The 20,603-nt window shown below is 36.9% G+C and overlaps 1 long non-coding RNA gene across 1 annotated transcript in view; it reads left to right on the top strand.

Annotated features, from left to right (window-relative positions):
• LOC134756612 (uncharacterized) overlaps positions 1–20,603 on the top strand; it is a 511,329-nt gene that overhangs the window by 411,655 nt on the left and 79,071 nt on the right. Inside the window, exon 2 of the long non-coding RNA XR_010129497.1 lies at positions 13,343–13,480. This is a non-coding gene — a long non-coding RNA (uncharacterized lncRNA). The remainder of the gene's footprint in view (positions 1–13,342; positions 13,481–20,603) is intronic.

Genomic DNA, 20,603 nt, shown 5'->3' with positions numbered 1-20,603 from the left:
CATGTATTTTTCCAGAAGTTTTATGCTTTATACCTCACATTTAAAAAGTGTCTACACAGCAAAGAAAACAATCAACAAAATGTAAAAGCAACCTACAGAATAAGAGAAAATATTTGCAAGCCATATATCTGATACAGTTAGTATCTAAAATCTATAAGGAACTCAGAGAACTCAATATTTAAAAAATGGACAAATGATCTGAATAGACATTTCATTCAAAGAAGACATACAAATGGCTGACAGATCTACGAAAGGAGCTTGAGCATTTCAGAGAAATGCAAATCAAAACCGCAATGAGATACCACCTCACACGTTTCCTAGTGGCTACTATTGAAATAAACAAGAGATAACAAATATTGGCAAGGGTGTGGAGAAAAGGGAACCCTTGTACACAGTTGGGAGGACTGTAAAGTCATGCAGCCATTATTGAAAATGGTATGGAAGTTTGTCAGAAAATTTAAAAAGTAGAACTACCATTTAATCCAGCAACCCTACTTTTGAGTACATATTAAAAGGACATAGACCAGTTTCTTGAGATATCTAAACCCCATGTTGATTGCAGCATTACTCACAATAACCAAGATATGTAAACAACCTATGCCATCCATCAATTAATGAATGGATAAAAATATTGTGGAACATTTATACAATGGAATATCATTGACATTTGCAACAATATGGATGAACCTGGAGAACACTATGTTTCTTTAGCCAGACACAGAAAAGTAAATACTGTATGTTCTTACTTGTACGTAGCATCTTAAAAAGTTGAAATAAGAGCAGGATGTAGAACAGTGGTTTCCAGGAGCTGAGTGGGTGGGGAAATGGAGAGAGATTTGTCAAAAGATACAAACTTCCAGTTATAAAACGAACCCATTCTCGGGGTCTAACGTATGGGTAGTGATTGATATGTAAATTAATGTGGCAATCATTACACAATGTATACGTATATCAAGTTACCACTTTAGATACCTTAAATATCTTTAATCTTTGTCAATTAAATATTTTAAAATAAGCTAGATTGGAAAGAAAATAGTTGAAAGAATAATTGAATAAAAGAGATGTTAATAAAGTGTTTAAAAACAGTCTTTGTTGTAAGATATATGTGGGGTCAAGTGGCAGTGTAATCATATTGATTATAATTGATTTTATAGGTCAGTCATATATATTAAATGATTCATCATTAAAGAGTTTATCAGGATGCCCATCAAAGGAAAATGCTGTCACAAAGCTATGCTACTGCTGCTGTTCTTGCTGCCCCTTAAATTTGCATCTTTACTTCAAGAACAACAGATGCAACACTGAACCCTCTGCGGGGGAGATAGAAATGGGGCACCCACCCTCCTCTGCTCTTCCAGGATGGGATAACCACCTGCTGTCCTGGGCCCATAAGGTAGTATTTTGTTATTGTAAGACTGCTGTCAGATATTTCATCTGTGTGATATACCATCTCATTTTACTAAGCCATGTATTAAAATCAAAGAAGATATAGCCTCTGACCTTGTTTGCTTTTTAATGCTAAAACCAAATCAAGGAATCAATAAAACTATAAGAAAATAAATCTATAAAATTCATTTGAAGTTGGCATCTTCAAGGAGAAACTTGAGTTTCTGGTAAGAGGATATTTACTATCATTGCCAGATGAGTAACTGCTGCTCCTATTTTACGTCTTTCTTTCTAAGGGAAACACACTCATAGTCATCAGTTGACATATCTCCACAGGTAAAGAGTAAAAGTATTCTCAGCTAAAATTAAAAACTCTCAATTCTTTCTTAACATTTGAAATCGTGCTATATTTGTGGGAAATGGTGGAAATGGGGTTTGGTAGGGATGCCAAAATATGTGTATTATTACAACCATATATTATCTAGTCTTGCTTGACTAGACCAGACCCAGTAAATTATATTCAGTAGTTTGTCTTTGCCTGTGAATGAAAATGTTTCATTTGCCTGCTTCTTGTTAATCTAGAATTGAGATACTTAAGTACAAGGGTTCATATAAGACCACAGCATTTTTTTAATTCCAAGTATTATTTATTCTTTCTGGTAACCTGCTGTAATTAACTACTAATTCTTGACTTAATTATAGCACCATTCTTTGGGAAACAACTTTGTATATCACGAAGTTATTTCAAACTGATAATAAAATTATTCAAAGTGTTTTTGTGTAGATAAACCTAGAGAATAATTTCCCGAAAGCATTTCTTTCTTCTAAACAGTGCTGATAGTTGGTAGGTCACCATCCTTAATGTGCACATATTTTGGCAAATGTGAATAGTGGAGACATTGTGTGTTCTTAGACTCACTGAAAAGAAAAGGATTAAGATAAAATAGAGAACACTTTTAAGTGTATGTATTGTGAAAAAGAAATTCAAAGAGATGTATGTAACTCCAAATATCCTTAAGCATAATTAGAGTGAGTGTGTGAATAGCTGCTGCGTTATAACAGCAGAGACTCCGGAAAGTCTGGAACCACCTCTTCTGCAGGGCTAAGTCATATTCATACCCCCAGAACAGCAATCTACAGAAGAGGAACCCAGGACTTTCACCAGGGATAGGGTGTTGAGTAAAAATGTTGATGTAATAGTTACACTTTGTTCTTTTGTGACATGTAAAGCTCCTAACCTAAGTGACGTCCTGGACTTACCTGATTGCTATGGTACCTGATACAGAAGGGCCAGTTAAAATAATTCCCTTATTTCTAGAGAAGGGTGGGGCTTCAGAAAATCAGTTTCCCATTTCTGAACAGATTTATTTAGAACAATAAAGTTAAAATGAACTTTAAATGCAGACATGAAAAAGAAATATTGCTAAGAAATGACGGCCGGGGACGGTGACTAACGCCTGTAATCCCAGAACTATGGGAGGCCGAGGCGGGTGGGTCACCTGAGGCCAGGAGTTCGAGACCAGCTTGGCCAAAATGGCAAAACCCAGTCTCCACCAAAAGTACAAAAATTAGCTGGGCGTGGTGGCGGCCACCTGTAATCTCAGCTACTCAGAGGCTGAAGCAGGAGAATCTCTTGAACCCGGGAGGCGGAAGTTGCAGTGAGCCGCGATCGCGCCACTACACTCCAGCCTGGGCGACAAAAGGAGACTCGGTCTCAAAATGAATAAATATGAATAAATATAAATAAATATATAAAAATGACAACAGAGTAGCCTGGGGCCTGGAGTAGCAGATATGCAGGACACACAAGTCTAGAGACAATCTGAGGATCACAGGCAATCAAACCACCGTAACGCATCGGGATTCGTGCTAAATGAGTGGATTTTAGTTGCTTCTGCCACAAAACAAAAACAAAATGATGTATATATTATCTCATAATATCATGTTGTATTCCTTAAATATACACAATGAAATTTAAATACATGTATATGTATAATCTTATGTGATATAATTCTATTAGGGCTTTACTAGCCTCCTCCCTCTTAGGTAGTTACTGTTTAGTTAGGTATTTACACAACATTTTGCACTTAGACCCATTACCACAATCCTCTGTTACTTCCCAACTTACTATCTCCAATTCAGGGACAAATGAAATAAGCTACAAAAGAGACATCCTTAACATTATTGCTGATGCTTTAAAAACAGAAACAAAAACAAAAACAAAGAGGGAAAGGAACTAGCTGACTTCCATTTTGGATACTGTGGTTTGGTTTATACAAATTCAGTTTCAGGATCAAGTCAGGCTCATTTATTTATTTTTCCTGTTTATTTGTCTTTTTATTAATCATTCATTAGTCTTCTGGGTTCCTTTATAGTCTTTTGAAAGCTTAGGCTTCTCCCCTAATTTTATACTCAGTAATTTGAAAGTATCATAATAACGTTTCATTAATACTTGAAATGGGTATTTAGAACTCAGGAAACTGAATTTATGATTTCAGATATTCACTACACTATATTTACCAGAAAAAGAATAGATGAGTTAGCTAGCAAACATGATTTCTTTCTCTCTAAGGAGAGAATGTCTTCTTTTCTCTCTCTTTCTCACGCCTTTCTCTTTCTTCTCCCCTTCCCTTCTTGTCAGAAATGTAGTTTTTTCTTATTAAAGAAAAGACTTCAAAATTCTCTTAGAAGAGAATATAAGGAAGAAATCCTATTTCTTTGTTGTATCTTTTGCAAAGTTCTTTTTTTTTTTAAATTACTATATCTTTTGGGAGTGGTAAAACTGGTTTTGAAAGGTTGATAGTGCATGTTCCTTCTCAGGATTTTGCAGCTTCCACATATAAATTGAAAGACTGATTGGCTACCCACTGGCACTGAAAACAGAGAGAACTGATGGGACCTGTGCTTGTCAGTCAGGTGGAGGAAATCATAGACACAAGCTAAATAAGATGTGCTGTCTATGTGTATGAAATGTGGGCAAGTGATAGACAAGAGGATGAAGTGATTACAGAGGGAGATACAAATCATGTGCAGAGAGACACATCTGCCCTCTCCACTGTCCAAAGCAGCACCACACTTGATCAGCCTGCCGTCTGTTTATTCCTTTCCTAGGCTGTGGTTCAGCCTCGGTTTATCAGGGTTTTATCAAAAAGCCAATCAACACTTAGGAGTGTGCCCACTTCTGAGTGGTTATCCTTACCTGAGGCCAGAGAAAAGTAAGGTTGGAGCCACACTGTGCCATCAGGAATCTCAGAAAAGCTCCAATAACGTCTTGCTTTGCCCTACATCACCTTCCAGTATCTGGCTAGTGCCTGCCTTCAGAACTCCATCACACAACACCTCTTGATGTTTCCAAAATCCTAACTAAGTCAGTCATGTCTCTGTTTGGCCCTTCCATCACTCTTGCTTGCTTGCCCTGAGGATATATGTCAAGCTCCTGGCAGGGAGTAGAAGGACGTTTTCAGCTGGCCTCTTTTTTTTGGTCTCACCTGCTATTGTTGTCTGTCAAGCACCATGTCTTCCAGCCATAACCACCAACCCTGTCTGGTGGTGATCTTCTCTCTGATGGACTGCTTTTCTCCAAGTTCGAGATTAATTCCCCATGCTCCTCCCTGTCCCCATTGTATGCTGCTAAACAGAGACTCATTCTTCATGACTCCACTCAGCCATCATCTCTTTGCTGAAGCTTTTCTGACTCACCCATCCTTTTCATATATAAAACAGGTATTCTTCCTCTTTCCTCTGTACTTTTGGTTTGTTCATGACCTGTCCTCTGTCTATATGGAATAGAGTTTCATGAGACTCAGAGCAGGAACTGTGTCCATCTTGTTTGTCATCATGTCTTTGGTGTTTGGCACAGGGATGGGCACATAATAAGCTATCAATAAATTTTAGTTGAATGAATAAATGAACAAACACAAGGCACTAATATGAGGTGTTATTTGAATTAGTGTAAAACATTGTTTTTAAGAAAAAGACAACTATATGTGATATTTTGTCTAAAACATTGTAAATCCCAGATTTACTGCAATCTAACCAGGTTTGAGGAACAGTGGTCTAGGCAGGAGAATAGGAGGCTCAAGTCTGTGTGACTTTGACACCGTTGTGAGGTGAGGAGTGAGTGCATGTGAGGACGAACTAAGCCTGGACCCATCCTCCTGTCTACTTGTCTGTGATCTCCTTCAGGGCAGTGGCTACATCCAGCCTGGCTCTTTGGGGATGTCAGTGCCTGGTACCTGACACATAGTAGGTGTTCATAAAATATGTATTGAACAAAGAAAACGAGGAGCGTATATGTTCCAATATTAGACATGAAAAACAATCATAGTCTTTAATGAGCTTATGGTATAATAGATGGCATTGCATTCTGATTTTAGGATCTGCCAATCTCAACACACTTGTTGAGAAGACATTTTCAATATTGCAAGACACACTAACTAGATTTGCATCATAGCATAGGGTTAACGCTCAACAGCTGTTAGTATTCATCCTAAGCCCTTTATTTTTTCTTCAACCATTCTCTCTCCCTCTAACCTGACCTTCCTCTTGCCCTTCACCCAAACTTCCATCTGATGCACATTCTCATCTCTTCTTACTTCCTGCCTGCGAAACCTTTAACATAGGCAAGTTTTCTGCTGTCAAAAGAAATTTATTTTAAAAATCATGAATGGGCCAAAAACAAGAATCTTCACATACCTGCTGCTGAATTCCGTAGTCCTTGTTGTGTCACCAGTGGAAGGTGTCTGACTTACTGGTGGTGGATCCATATGGGTCTGCAGCAAATTCAATTCTTGCCTCCTCAGAAGAAAGAATTCGCCTGAGAAGCATAAGGCAGAAAAAGAGGCCAAGGGAAGTTTCAGAACAGGAGTGGAAGTTTGTTATAGAGGGTTTTAGAACCGGAAAGAAAGAGAAAGTATGCTTGGAAGAGACCGAAGAGGGCACATAAAGGCCCAGTGTGGTGTTCAACCTTGATCCTAGGACTTTATAGGCTGGCCCCTTTCCCGTGATTCTTCCCTTAGGGTGGGCTGCCCGCATGCACATTGCCCTCCTTACCCTTGGGAAGTGAGCACATGCAGTGTGTTTAAGAAGTTACACACAAGCCCATCTGAGGCTTCTTTCCCTTTTACAGGGATGTGTCCCTGGAAGCTCATACTCGGCCATTTTGTCTCTTAATGCACATGCTTGGGAAGTTGCTTTTCCCTGGTATCTGCATTCAATTAACACTTTAGTGCAACAGGTGTGAACCATCAGGATATGGCCTCTCCCTGGCACTGGCTGCTAATGTATAACTTTTGACAAGAAAAAAAGGTGTTTAACTAGAATGAGTTTCTCTTGAATTCAGAATTATCACTCTCTTGCTACATTTATGGCCAGAAAATCAGCAGGCTTAGTTTTAGAACCAATACTCACAAACACATTGACTTATTTTTTTCTTGTCAAATAAAGTTTTTCTAAGATGACTGATACTTCTCATCTAGGCTGTGGGATAAATCTCTAGTAGGAAGATGGGTCGTAGGGCTCTGAAATACTGGTCTGTCTCCTTTGTGCCTATGATGACCATCTTTAAAATATTTTAGATCTTACAGTTTTGTAAACCTCTCCTGAGTGTCTCCCATAGTCAGGAGCTGTGAATACAAAGGTAAGTAAGAGTCTGTGCCTCATCCAGAGAGAGAGGCAAACATGGAGTTTTAACATAATATGGTGAGGATACAGTGGCACTGTGAGTAGAGGCTGGTCACATGGAAACACAAAGAACAGATGTTTTTCCTACTCCAGACATTCTCAAATGTTGGCATGGGTCAGAGTCACTCAAAGGGATGAAAAGAGCAGAATGCCGGACCCGCCCCCAGAGTGCCTGAGTCTGTAGGTCTGGGGTTGGGCCCAAGAGTTTGCATTCTGAACAAACCTCCAGTGCACGCTGCTGCTGCAGGTACAGGGACTCCACTGTGAATTAAAGGTATGAAGGATGTGATTCCTGAGCAGGTTTGAAATAATCAATGAGTTAGCCAGACAAAACACCAAGCCAGGGAATTCCAAGAAACAAAATAGCAGGCACAAAGGCACAGCGGAATGCATGGGGAATAACAGTGTTTCTGGAGAATACAAAGAGCTGGGAATGAGACAGGAGCCTTTGGACATAAAACAAATTAAGTAAGTCAGTAAGCTGTTGGACTGGCACAGCTCTGGCATCCAGTGCTGTAGTGGTTACTGTAACATTTCAAATATATGCAGTCTGAAAAGAATTGCACAAACCCCAGTAATTCTGCCTTCCTCGGCCACATTGAGAGACTGGCCTTATTTAATGTATCTCTGAAAGGTGAGGGTTTGTAAGAATATTTTAAGTAGACTGGGAAAATTCGAATGCACAAAAATTACAGGTTGCTTGAAAATAATGTAGAAAATCAATAATATTTTATACAGTACCTGTCAAAAACAGAGGTTTAAAACAGGTTTTAAAAACAGGTTTTAAAAATGCTTATTTGGAAGAATTCAAGAAGTATGCTTTATTGAATGTGAATTTGAGCCTCAAGCATACTTTTGTAACTATTTTTTCCATGTCAAGTTATATTAACTAAATAGAAGTTTAAGTAAAATAAAATAAAATCTAGTCCGGACTTTTTTTTGAATTTTTTTTAGTTTAAAAACCCAAAATTCCTGGTGATATCAATAGAGTAATAGCTTTTGTTCCACACACTGTGGGCTTTTATTTGCATTAATATTTTAAATATTAAAATATATGAAAAGCACAAAAAGGAGCTAGGTATAATTTAAAGAATATTAGTATTATAAGCCCTATGAGCCCATTATCCAGCTTTAGATCATTACACTTGTCTTTGAGGAATCCAACTAACTTTCCTGCAGTCCTGTCCTCCCTCACTACCTCTGTAGCTTTAATCACGTCATTCATTTCCATTTTCCTTTTACTTCATGTATATTTATAAATGATATATTTTCTAGTTCTGGCTTTTCCAAATGTAATAAATGGAACATGCTTTGTGTGTTCAGTTCCTTGCACTTTTTGCTTAACATGTGATGAATTGGCTATTTAGACATACATAGCGGCAGGCCATTCATTTTCATAGCTGTAGGATATTTCACTGAATGAATGATCCCATTTTATTTGTCCAGCTACCATTCATGAATATTAGCTTGTTTACAGTTTTGTGTGTGTGTGTGTGTACATGTGTTTTATTACATGCTTTTATGAGCTCTGAGTACGCCTTGCTAAGTTATAGGTTATGTGTATGTTTAGCTTGATTAAGTAATATTAAATAGTTTTTAAAATCATTTTTTACACTAATTTGTATTTTCTCCGGAAGTCACGGTTCCTTCTTCATGTCCTTTGGCAGTCCTTTAAATTTTTTGCCAAATTGGATAAATGTAAAATTATTGCTTTTTAAATTAATATCTTGCTGATGAATAATAAGTAGACCATTTACATTTACATTCTTATTCATGTTTTCTCTTCTCATCTTTTCTCTTCTCTGAAAATAGCTTGTATCTTCTGTCCATTTTTAATTAGGTTGACTCTCTACTGATTGATAGGATATTTCAAAGGCCTTGACACACATCCTTTTCCAGTCACATGTTTTGAAAGTTTCTTTTCTCAGCTGTGGCTCCTTTATACAATCACTTTTTGGAGTCTTTCAATAAACAGAATTTGTTATATTTTATCGAGTTGAAGGTATCACGATCTTCTTCCTTCACGATTTGTGCTTTTTAAGTCCAGACTCCAAACTGTCTGAGATTTCCTCCTAAAGCTTTTTAGGTTTCATGTTTTTTCTTTCAATGTAAAGTCTTTCTTATATTTAGGATGCATGTGCGTGTATGTGTGAGTGTGTGTGATATAAACGACCCTTTCAAAACATATTTTTAACATGGATAATCAGTTATTTCTACACTATAGCTAATGATCTCCCATTTTGACTTTATTTACATTATGTGTTACTCTGTTTCTGGAGTCTAATCTGTTTCATTGATTTATCAGTCTCTCTCCATGCAGTGTCCACCCTTTGTCAACTAATAAAGTGAAGGGATAGTGTTTTAAGCAATTTTCATGCCCGGTTACTCTTTCAGGGAGTGTATCAGCTGTTTGGGCCCTTTCATTTTCCATATATATTTACATTTTAGATGTTAGAATATGGCTTTTCAAATTCCATTAACACTCAAGTGTTCATCAACAGATATATAGATGCAGAAAATTACTGAGTTCCCTATTCTGTTCCATTGATCTATGTATCTGTTTTTGTACCAGTACCATGCTGTTTTGGTTACCATAGCTTTGTAGCACAGTTTGGAGTTGGGTAGTGCAATCCCTCCAGGTTTGTTCTTTTTGCTTAGAATTGTCTTGGCTATATGGGTCTCTTTTTTAGTTCCATGTGAATTTTGAAATAGTCTTTTTGTAATTCTATGAAGAATGTCAATGGTAGTTTAATGAGAATAGGACTGAATCTATAAATTACTTTGGGTAGTATGGCCATTTCCATGATATTAATTTTTCCTTTCCATGAGCATGGAATGTTTTTCTATTTGTTTGTGTCCTCTCTAATTTCCTTAAGCAGTGGTTTGTAGTTTTCCTTGAAGAGGTCCTTCACTTCCGTTGTCAGCTGTGTTCCTAGGTATTTTATTCTCTTTGTAGCAATTGTGAATGGGAGTTAATTTCTGATTTGGCTCTCTGCTTGTCTGTTGTTGGCATATGGGATGTTTGTGATTTTTGCACATTGATTTTGTTTCCTGATACTGCTGAACTTGCTTGTCAGCTTAAGAAGCTTTTTGGCTGAGACAGTGGGATTTTCTAGATACAGGATCATGTCATCTGCAAACAAAGACGACTTGACCTCCTCTCTTACTATTTTAATACCCTTTATTTCTTTCCCTTCCCTGATTGCCCTGGCCAGAACTTCCAATATTATATTGAATAGGAATAGTGAGAGAGGACATCCTTGTCTTGTGCCAGTTTTCAAGGGGAATGCTTCCAGCTTTTGCCTATCCAGTATGATATTGACTGTGGGTTTGTCATAAATGGCTCTTATTATTTTGATGTATGTTCCTTCAATACCTAGTTTATTGAGAGTTTTTAACATAAAGCGATGCTGAATTTTATCAAAGGCCTTTTCTGCATCTGTTGAGATAATCATGTGGTTTTTGTCTTTAGTTCTGTTTATGTGATAAATTACATTTACTGACTTGTGTATGTTGAACCAACCTTGCATCCCGAGGATGAAGCCAACTTGATTGTGGCGGAAAGATTTTTGATGTGCTGCTGGATTTGGTTTGCCAGTATTTTATTGATAATGTTTGCATTGATGCTCATCAGGGATATTGGCATGAAGTTTTCTTTTTTGTTGTTGTATCTCTGCCAGGTTTCAGCATAAGGACGATGCTGGCCTCATAGAATGAGTTAGGGAAGAGTTCTTTCTTTTCAATTGGTTGGAATAGTTTCAGAAAAAAAGGATATCAGTTCCTGTTTGTACCTCTGGTAGAATTCAGCTGTAAATCTGTCTGGCCCTAGGCTTTTTTTTTTTTTTTTGTTAGTAGGCTATTTAATACTGTCTCAATTTCAGAACTTGTTATTGGTCTATTAAGGGATTCAATTTCCTCCTGGTTCAGTCTTCGGAGTGGGTGTGCGTTCAGGAATTTATCAATTTCTTCTAGATTTCCTAGTTTATTTGCATAGAGGTGTTTATAGTATTCTCTGATGGTTGTTTGTATCTCTGTGGGGTCAGTGGTGATATCCCCTTTATCATTTTGAATTGTGTCTGATTCTTCTCTCTTTTCTTCTTTATTACTGTAGCTAGTGGCCTTATTTTTTTTTTTTTTTTCCCCCAAAAAACCAGCTCCTGGATTCTTTGATTTTTTTTTTGGAAGATTTTTCATGTCTCTATCTTCTTCACTACCACCATGATCTTGGTTATTTCTTGCCTTCTGCTGGCTTTGGGGTTTGTTTGTTCTTGATTCTCTAGTTCATGAGTTGATTCCATCTCTTAGTTAACATGGGAGTGCTAATATCACTTTTAGACCCTGATTGCAATTCTTTTGGATGAATACCCAGAAGTGGTTGCAGATCATATGGTAGTTCTATTTTTAATATTTTGAGAAACCCCCATGCTGTTTCAATTTCTCTACATCCTTGCAAATAAGTATTGTCTTTTGTAGTTTTGATAATAGTGATCCTGTCAGGTGTGACTTAATATCTCATTGTGGCTTTGATTTGCATTTCTCTGATAAATAGTGATGTTGAGCATGTTTTTATATACTTGTTAGCCATTTGTATGTCTTCTTTGGTATTCTGGTTACTTGTTGATGAAGCTCATAGGATATACTATTTGGAGAATCATATTCTGTGACTAGAACTAATACTGTGTCTTTGTTTCTAATCTATTTATTTTCTAATTCATTTCTTTTCTTCTTTTTTATTGTGCAGGCTATGATCTTTAATATATACATGTAGTAGTATGTTCATTGTGAACTGCTGGTAAATATCCTTTATCAAATGTATCAGTCAGGATAACTTTAGCTACTAAAACAAACCACTTCAAAATGTATTTCTTGCTCTTGTCACAGACAGTACTTGTTGCTAGCTATGGTAGTGAATATTTTGTTGTACACACTCATTCAGTAATTTCCATTTTGTGGCTCTTAATCCTCAGAGTCCTGTCAATTTAGTAGGCAGATGGAGAGGAGATTGCATAAATCCTGATGGAGATTTTCATGATCTGAGCCTGGGAACAATGCACATCTTTTTCCTCTTGCACTGGAATAGCCAGAATTCTGCCATGTAGTCACATCTAGCTGCGAAAGAGGCTCCAGAGGCCATCTAAATCTATGCTGGGATGAGAAGAGAATAAGGATACCAAAAAGTCCTAGCTATTTCTGTCACGGTACTTTAAGGAAACTACCTTCTATTCTGAGTTTGCCTTTTGCATCTATTTAGATAATCATGTAGTTTTCTTTTTTTGAAATGTTAATTTGAAAAATTAATACACTGTATTATAGTGAAATTGATTATGTATTTATGAAATAAACCTACTTAGACATGTTGTATTTAAATTCTTAAGAATATGAGTGTCTCTGCATTTTATTTTCTAACGTTTTCTTTGGAGTTTTGGGGATTATATTCAGAAGTAAGCTTGGATAATTAGATGCCTTTCTCATTTTATCTTTGATTTTGTTGCCAAGGATAAATGAGATGCACAGCGTTATCTGAAAAATTACTATATGTCTTACTATTTTACAATAAAGCTTATCCAATTTTTGAATAATCTATTTCTTGATTATGAGACAATATTCATAAGATTCTTGAATGTGTGGCAGAATTCATCAAGAAAATTATCTTGGCCTAATTTCTCCCTGTGTCACAATTGGTAATTCATGTTTTACAGAAATAGTTTATTTCATCAAAGTCTAGCATTTGTTGAAAAAATATTGCTTACAGTATATCCTCATTTATCTTTTTAATCTCTGCTTCATCTGCATTTATAGCTTTCTTTTAGTTCTAACATTCTTTTGAAAATGCCTCTTTGTCTTTCTTATTTATGTTTGTCTTTATCATTCCTGCTAGTAGTTTATCCATTTTGATTTTTAAAATAATCAAATTTTGGACTTATTGATATTCTCTGTGGTATTTTTCAATCATTAATTTTGGTTCTTATATGTTTTCTTCCTCTTGGTATCTTTGGATTTATTCTTCAGCTTATCCTCACTTCTTAATTTGGATATTTTTAGCTCATTATTTTCATAATTTTTTCTTTTCTAACAAGGAAATCTTCGCAAAACATGAAATTATAAATGTATTCTAAGTATTATTTTTCAAACATTCTATTATTTTCCTTTTCACATTTAATCCTTCAATACAGCAGCAATGTATTTTTGAATATAATGTGAAGTGAGATTAAAAATTCATTCTTTTTCTATGTAGATATTTAGTTAACTGAAATTATTTTTTTTTCTTTTAAAGTCAAGGTATTGCTGTTACCCTCACTGGAATGCAGTGGTGTGATCCTAGTTTACTGCTGCCTCAAACTCCTGGGCTCCAGCAATCATCTTGCCTCAGCCACATGAGTAACTGCGACTACAGGTGCACCACCACCTCCAGGTAAGTTTTTTAATTTTTGTACAGATAGGGTCTCTCTAGGTTGCTCAGGCTGGTCTTGAATTCCTTGCTTCAAGTAATTCTCTTCTCAAGTTGCTGGAATTACAGGCAGGAGCCACTAGGCCCAACTCCATTAATTTTTTCTGAGCCTATCTTTTCTCTACTCTCTTGCAGTGCCATTGTTTCATACATCAAATATCCACATATGTGAGGTTCTCCCTCTGAGCTCCATTCCATTCAATTTCTGCCTATATTTCTTTGCAACAATCCATGGCATTTAAATTATTATATCTTTATAATAAAACTTTCTATCCAGTAAAGTCCTCAAATCTATTCTTCTTCAAGTTGATTTGGGCTCTATCTGATGCATTGCAGTTTCATAGAAAATGTTAAAAGCAGCCTATCAACCTTTTACAAAAACATTCAACACAATTGTTAAAACTATAGATATAATTACATACAGTAAAATGCACAGATCTTAAGTCTACATTTCAGTGAGTTTTCACAAATTTATTCACCCTGGTTATTATAATAAACAACACTCCAAATTTCCTTTTCTCCTTAGAGACTTTCCTCACGGCCCTTTCTTGTGTTTCTGGAAATTGCTGCTGCTTCAATTATAGGTTAATTGTTGAATGTCTCTGGAAATGTCAGGTTTCCACATTTTAAGATAGAAAGGACACATTGCTTGTGCTCCTTGGTATATTAAAGGTTTGATTTTCAACAGCTGTTATACTCTCCATTCTCTTGCAGCCTTCAGAGGATTTATGACTTACTGGTAGAATGGCTGGGAAAGCACTTTATGCTTAGACCATATCTTTCTTCACCAAAGCTCAAAGGGTTCCCTTTCTGTAGTACTTTCCTTCTTCAAAGATTCCACAACCTGTTATTATTCCCTTTCCCACCCCTGGGGCTGGCCATGATACCTCTTCTTGAAGGAAAGTCTTTTTGTGAAACTCTGGTTGGTCCTGAATAGCACATGTCTAAAATCCCTGCTGTCCGTACCCTCATTGTTCCACTCTTTGTAATTGAAAGAGGCTCTCAGTGACGTTCTTGGACATCTTTTGGCTTTTATTATACTTTTTATCTTTGCTGATAGCTAATTTTTTTTTTCTGCAAGACCCCCACAAGCAGTGAGATGAACATGTCTTGACTTCCAAAGTAATTATTTGGGTTTTCATTGTAGTAGATATAGATATTAATATCTGTATCAGGTTCATTTATATTTCTCTAGTTATGGTCCTATAAAAGAATTTTCCATTGAGCAATAGGACATATACATATGTAAAATCTTTCTATTTATATATATGAATATAACAGATAATATATATTATATACATATATAACTGTTCCTTGGTATATTAAGGATTTAGATTTCAACAGCTGTTATACTCTGCATTCTCTTGCTACTGTTTATATATATGTATATTACAGTTATATATATATATATTTATATATATATATATATATACTGGGGAGAAAAATAAGCTAGTAAGTTAGTAACAACAAAGCTCTGTGTGTGTGTGTGTGTGTGTGTGTGTGTGTGTGTGTATATATATAAAACTGTGTGCATGTGTGTATATATATATTCCTGTATATATATACATATATATACAGTGTAGATATAAAAACAGTATACAGTTTTTATATAGAGTTATCTATCTTTCTATTTATGTATATATACACACATCCACACCCACACACAGTTTTTCTTCCAGTTCAAATTTTAAAGACTAGGAGGCTATGATATTCTTAAAGGAATGATTATAGATGTATGGAGTGAAAAAGGATGAATGACATAAAATCTAATGTTCACTTTCAGAGTGCCTATTTGCCTGACATGAATGCAAATTTGAACACCTGAACTGGTATCTCAAAAGACTTGCCCCAAGATGCACGTGCACTTCCTCATAACGGATACCTCAAATAGAACAAATAAAACATCTTCTGGTGCAGAAAAGATATCTATTATGCTGAAAGTAGAGACCGTTAGTATTGCTATTGGAGGAAGAAAAAAGACGTGGCATTTAAAGCCTGGAATGTGCTACAGAGTATGGTGGTGGAACCTCTCTAAGATTTTCATCAACTAGGAGAAATGGGTATTTATCTTCTTTAGTACATACCAGGGATAGGACAAGATTAGTATTAATTTTAAGTCAGAGGATCACAAAGGTAGAGAAGAAGGTATTCTAATATAGTGTGTATAGCACAGAACTCAAGAATTTACTTAACAAATTTTGAAGGTAAATCTCATACAGGTAGTCATGAGCCATACATTGATAAACAGATTGGTTACATCTCTGTGTGTCGGCAGGGGGAGTGGTGGAAGGGCTGTGTGGGAGGACTGTGTTCAAATGTTAAAGGGACTGATGATAGGACTCTTTCTTTTAAGGATTATAAGCAAAACGCATAAAACACACAGAGCTAGAGCGAGAGTGAGAGCATGACAAAAAGAACGAGAGAGAAAAAAAGAGAGAGAAAAAGAGATAAAAAGAGAGAAAGAGAAAGAGAGAGAAAGTTTGCCTTCTATTCCTACAATCTATCATTTTCCAGGATAATCTTCCTAAAGCCCACACTCAGATACCTATGATGGCTGCTGATTGTGAATGATGAGAGAAGTAGCAATTCCTCATCATCTAAGCCATTCCTGTATTCTCTTGTCCTGTTTTGCTAAAATAATTTGTTGATATTGGAGAAAAAAAATCAGATCTATAATGTATATTGAATCCTATGAAAAGATGTCACCAATGAGTTTAAGCTGCGTCACCCTCATATTTCTTTTATTTCCATGTCAAATACACTTATATTTCAAACATGGAACTTAAATGAAGCAATATACTGCCTGTAACACTGCACCAATTTTTAGTGGCTTGAAAATATTCTTCCTCTTCTCTTAGCTTGGATCCATTACTCACAGAATAAGATGCCTATCTTAAAGCTGTCTTTTGCTTTAGAATAAAGCAACTTTTAGAAGAAAGCATTAACTTTCTTTTTGCTGTTGCTTAATATGCTATTCTAGAATGTTGCTTTCCCTTAATATGTCAGAATGATTATCACATCTCTTAACGTAAATAGTTGAAGATACAGTGGAACCTAAATAGTCACTCATCTACTATCACCCTATTACTCCCCTCAGAGAAAAAGAAAAATAACTTACTGGAGTAAATGTAGAAATGAAAAATATGAATACAATTTGAATGATTATATTCATATAAGATTAATTTACTCTCTCGTTTTAATACAGGAAAGTTGGGGAGAAAAATAAGTTACTAACAACACAAATGAGTGCAACATTTCCTTTAAGAATTGTGTCTTCTCACCACCTTGATGACATCACATCTAAGAATGAGGAAGCCTAGGCCACTTAGAAAGTGACTATGACTAGGTGGTCCAAGCTATGTTAAAAACTCCAGCTTAGAAAGAAATACGCTAATAGACAGGTCAAATGGAAAACAAGTTTAAAATGTTGAGTCCACCCAAGCCACTCCTGTCTAGTAGAGATTTTCAAGATTCAGTGTGCGGAAAATTTTAAGAACTCAAATCAAAGCTCCTGTAACCTACTCATCATCCACTCAACCTACAGTGCATGTGAAATCAGAAAGCCACAGGAGTCAGGAAGAGCTGAGCAAAATGTATCCAGTTGGTTGCAAATTTGGGCTGTAAATGAGCTTTTAGAGGAGATTGAAAATTCATATGTGATTCAATGAGCAGTAAACATGTGATACACACAGTATGCTTATCTATGGGGAACCAAGAGCAAATTGGGTACAATGAACACGGTCTTGTTAAGTAGAAGTACAGTTTGTCCACCACTGAAAATAACTGCAAACTGCTCACTTGTTCCTAGGGTGTTTCTATTTAAGCGTTTGTTTAGTGATTTGTAATTTTGCCAGCAACCGTCTTCACGTTTGGGGATTCTTGGCTGAGCTACACAGTAGCCTTTTAGGTTGGATTTTCCAACCAACGGGAGGCTTTATAAGACATTTCCAGTGAAGCTCCTTTGCGAAGTCCTTGTGCCCCAGTAAATTTTCCCTGTTGACTCTGGTCGCCTCAGATGCATAGTGAGAGATGGAAACACAGCCAAGGTCACATCAAATTAAACTTTGCAGTTGATTTTATGGAGAACAATTCTGTCCTAAAGGTAAGTAACTAAGTAGAAACTATTCCTACAGAAGCGATTAGGACTCAGGAAAATTATTTCCTGTATATTTTAATCAAATACTATTTGAAAATAATTGAACTCCTAGTATGTGTCAAGGACTATAAGGAATTTAAAAAAGCAATAAAATATCTCCCTTGACTTCACGGGTCTTAAAATACAGCAGAAAAAAATGCAAAGGGTGAATTGTAAGGTACCGTGGACTTTAAGGTAGCTGAGAGGTTATTGTCACAGAGATGGTTACATAGATGATGATGAAAAAGTAAGAGGGAATAGAAGCAGGGTAGATTTAGGATCAATTTTATGGAAGAGTGAAACAGCATTTTTAAAAGGCTACAAATAATGTTAGGGTACGGATATAAATTGATAAAAAGAAAACATTTTGGGAAGAGAGACAAAGATGAAAGTGAGTATATTGGTTTTAGGGAGAATGGCTGTGGGTTTGAGATGACCGACATTTAGTGTTGTGTAAACAGTTGCATACGTAGAGACGTATACTTGAGATATGGAGATATAAGATAATGTCAATCTGTGGAAGGGCTTAAATATCATGCTAATGAGTCCAGCTGTGCAGGTGTTTTGAGCAAACCAGTATTAGGAGGCAACTCTGGGGCAGAGTTATCACTACAGATGGTTGAATCAGAGGGCAGAGTTAGGAGATATGAAAGTATTCAGGCAGAGATTCTCTGAGGGCCAGACAATAGTGGAGCAATTGCAATAATAATATTAGAATAGATAGATTTTGAAAATATTATGGATAAGAAATAAGAAGGACTTCATAACTAAGTGGTTGTAACAAAATGGAAAAAAAAAAAATCATTCATTGGAATTCCAGGAATCTGGAGAGCACACTCTGACCTGGTGGAGCTACTCACCATGAACAAGAAGCAAGAGTGGGATGTAGATGCTGAATGTGGAGATGTTGCCAAGCCCAAGACATGGGCTGTGAAAGGGACCAGGTTGGAGGTGAGAGTGACAACAGGGTATGGAACCTGGTTGGTGCTGACTATAGTCTCTTTAATGTGCTATTCCCAAATCCTCAGGAAAGTTACTATATTCACAGATTTTTGAAGCGAGTGCATATTTTTCGGTGGGTGATGGGGGACCAGTGTAGAATGAAACCAAGATAATACATGCGGAAGAAAAAAGAACATTGGAAAGGCCTGTGGTAGTATTCTCCGAAATTAGAACAAAGAGTTGGGAGATACTTAACCATGTGAGTTGGCAAGAAAGAGTTCAAATTACATTCAAGTCCATATGCTAGAGGTGAGGAAGGTCCGATTTGACTTCTGAGTTATTTGGTGTGCGGGATAAGGAGCAAAAAGGGTATGAAGATAACTCAGGTTTTGAGATTAAGTTTCCGGGGCAAAGGTAGTTCATATGTTAATAAATTAGGAAAAAAGAGAAAAAGGTGTTGGAGCAAGAAGAGGAATATATTCAATTTGAAGCACTGGCAAAACATTAAAAGATGTCCAGGAATTCCAGTCTGGAACCCCAGTTAGGGGCTGGAAATAAAAACGTGTACTTGGAAGTAATTAGCATGGAGGTGCCAAGTAACATTGAGTGAATGAAAGAAGAGCAGATGGTGAAGGACCGAATTTTGGAAGTCACCCAACCAATATTTATCAAACAAGTAACATATATTAGGGACTCATCCCAGTGCCAAAAATACAGCAGTGAACAAAGTAGACGAAGTACCCCCTTTTACATGAGGAATGTGGCTAGTATGAAAGTGAGGTGAAGAAGATAACCTGATAAGAGAGAGTGAGAGAAGACAGGAAGTAGACATTCTTCATAAGAAGAAATGGGTACAGAAAAGAGACAGAGGGAAATAGGTAAGGCTTGGAGTCAAGCAGAACAGAGTTAAATTACATTTTCCTCGCTTTGTAGAAACTCTGATAGGGATCAAGTTACTGAACCTCAGTTTTCTCATGTATATAAGGGGAATTATGATCACTTATTGTGAGGATTGAATAAATATGTTGAGTGCCTCACTCATTATAAGTAGTTCATTCATATTAGTATTCTTTTTAATGGCTTCTTCCCATCCTCATTGCCGAGAAACTTAAGAGAGAACAAATACCTATACATCTCTACCATGATAGGCATCGTGCTAGGGGCTCTTGAGGACACGTACCTTGCCTTTAAAAAGGCAGCTATTGGCCGGGCGCCGGTGGCTCACACCTGTAATTTCAGCACTTTGGGAGGCCGAGGCGGGCTGATCACGAGGTCAGGAGATGGAGCCCATCCTGGCTAACAAAGTGAAACCCCGCCTCTACTAAAAAATACAAAAAAAAATAGCTGGGCGTGGTGGCGGGCGCCTGTAGTCCCAGCTACTCGGGAGACTGAGGCAGGAGAATGGCGTGAACCCGGGAGGCGGAGCTTGCAGTGAGCCGAGATGGCGCCACTACACTCCAGCCTGGGCGACAGAGCGAGACTCCGTCTCAAAAAACAAAAAAAAAAGGCAGCTATCTAGTAGGGAAGTCAGTAGTCAGTACTTGTAAGCAAATGTTTGCAAAAAGGTATTCTAAAACAGGTAGCCGACAAAGTATGTTTGTTTTATAAGACGATGCAGGACGCACAATGGCTTCCTACTACTCACAGTATAAATTCTGAACTTCCTATTGTGGCTTATGAGAATGCAAAGTGATCTCATCAGCACCACTTCCCACCTTCCTGTGCCTCTGTGTGTGCTCTAGTGATACCGATCTTCATGTGGTGACTTCAACACGTGCCACTCCCTGTTGGAATGCTCTGTATCCTCCCCAGCTCACCATTCATTGCCTGATTAATTCAGATTTCAGATTCACTTTCTCAGCAAGTCGTAACTTCCTGAACCAGATGAGACTATACAGTTGTATTCTCTTAGAACCTAGTTCTTCTTTGTAGCCCCTTTTACAGTTCAGTTGTAGGTACATAACTAATTGTATAATTAGTAGATAAACGTCTACATCCTATGTGTAATCA

This window comes from Gorilla gorilla, chromosome 11 (assembly GCF_029281585.2).
Source record: "Gorilla gorilla gorilla isolate KB3781 chromosome 11, NHGRI_mGorGor1-v2.1_pri, whole genome shotgun sequence".
NCBI classification, from domain to species: domain Eukaryota; kingdom Metazoa; phylum Chordata; class Mammalia; order Primates; family Hominidae; genus Gorilla; species Gorilla gorilla.
Note: the sequence above shows the minus strand (reverse complement) of the source record. Positions and strands in the feature narration are given on the sequence as shown.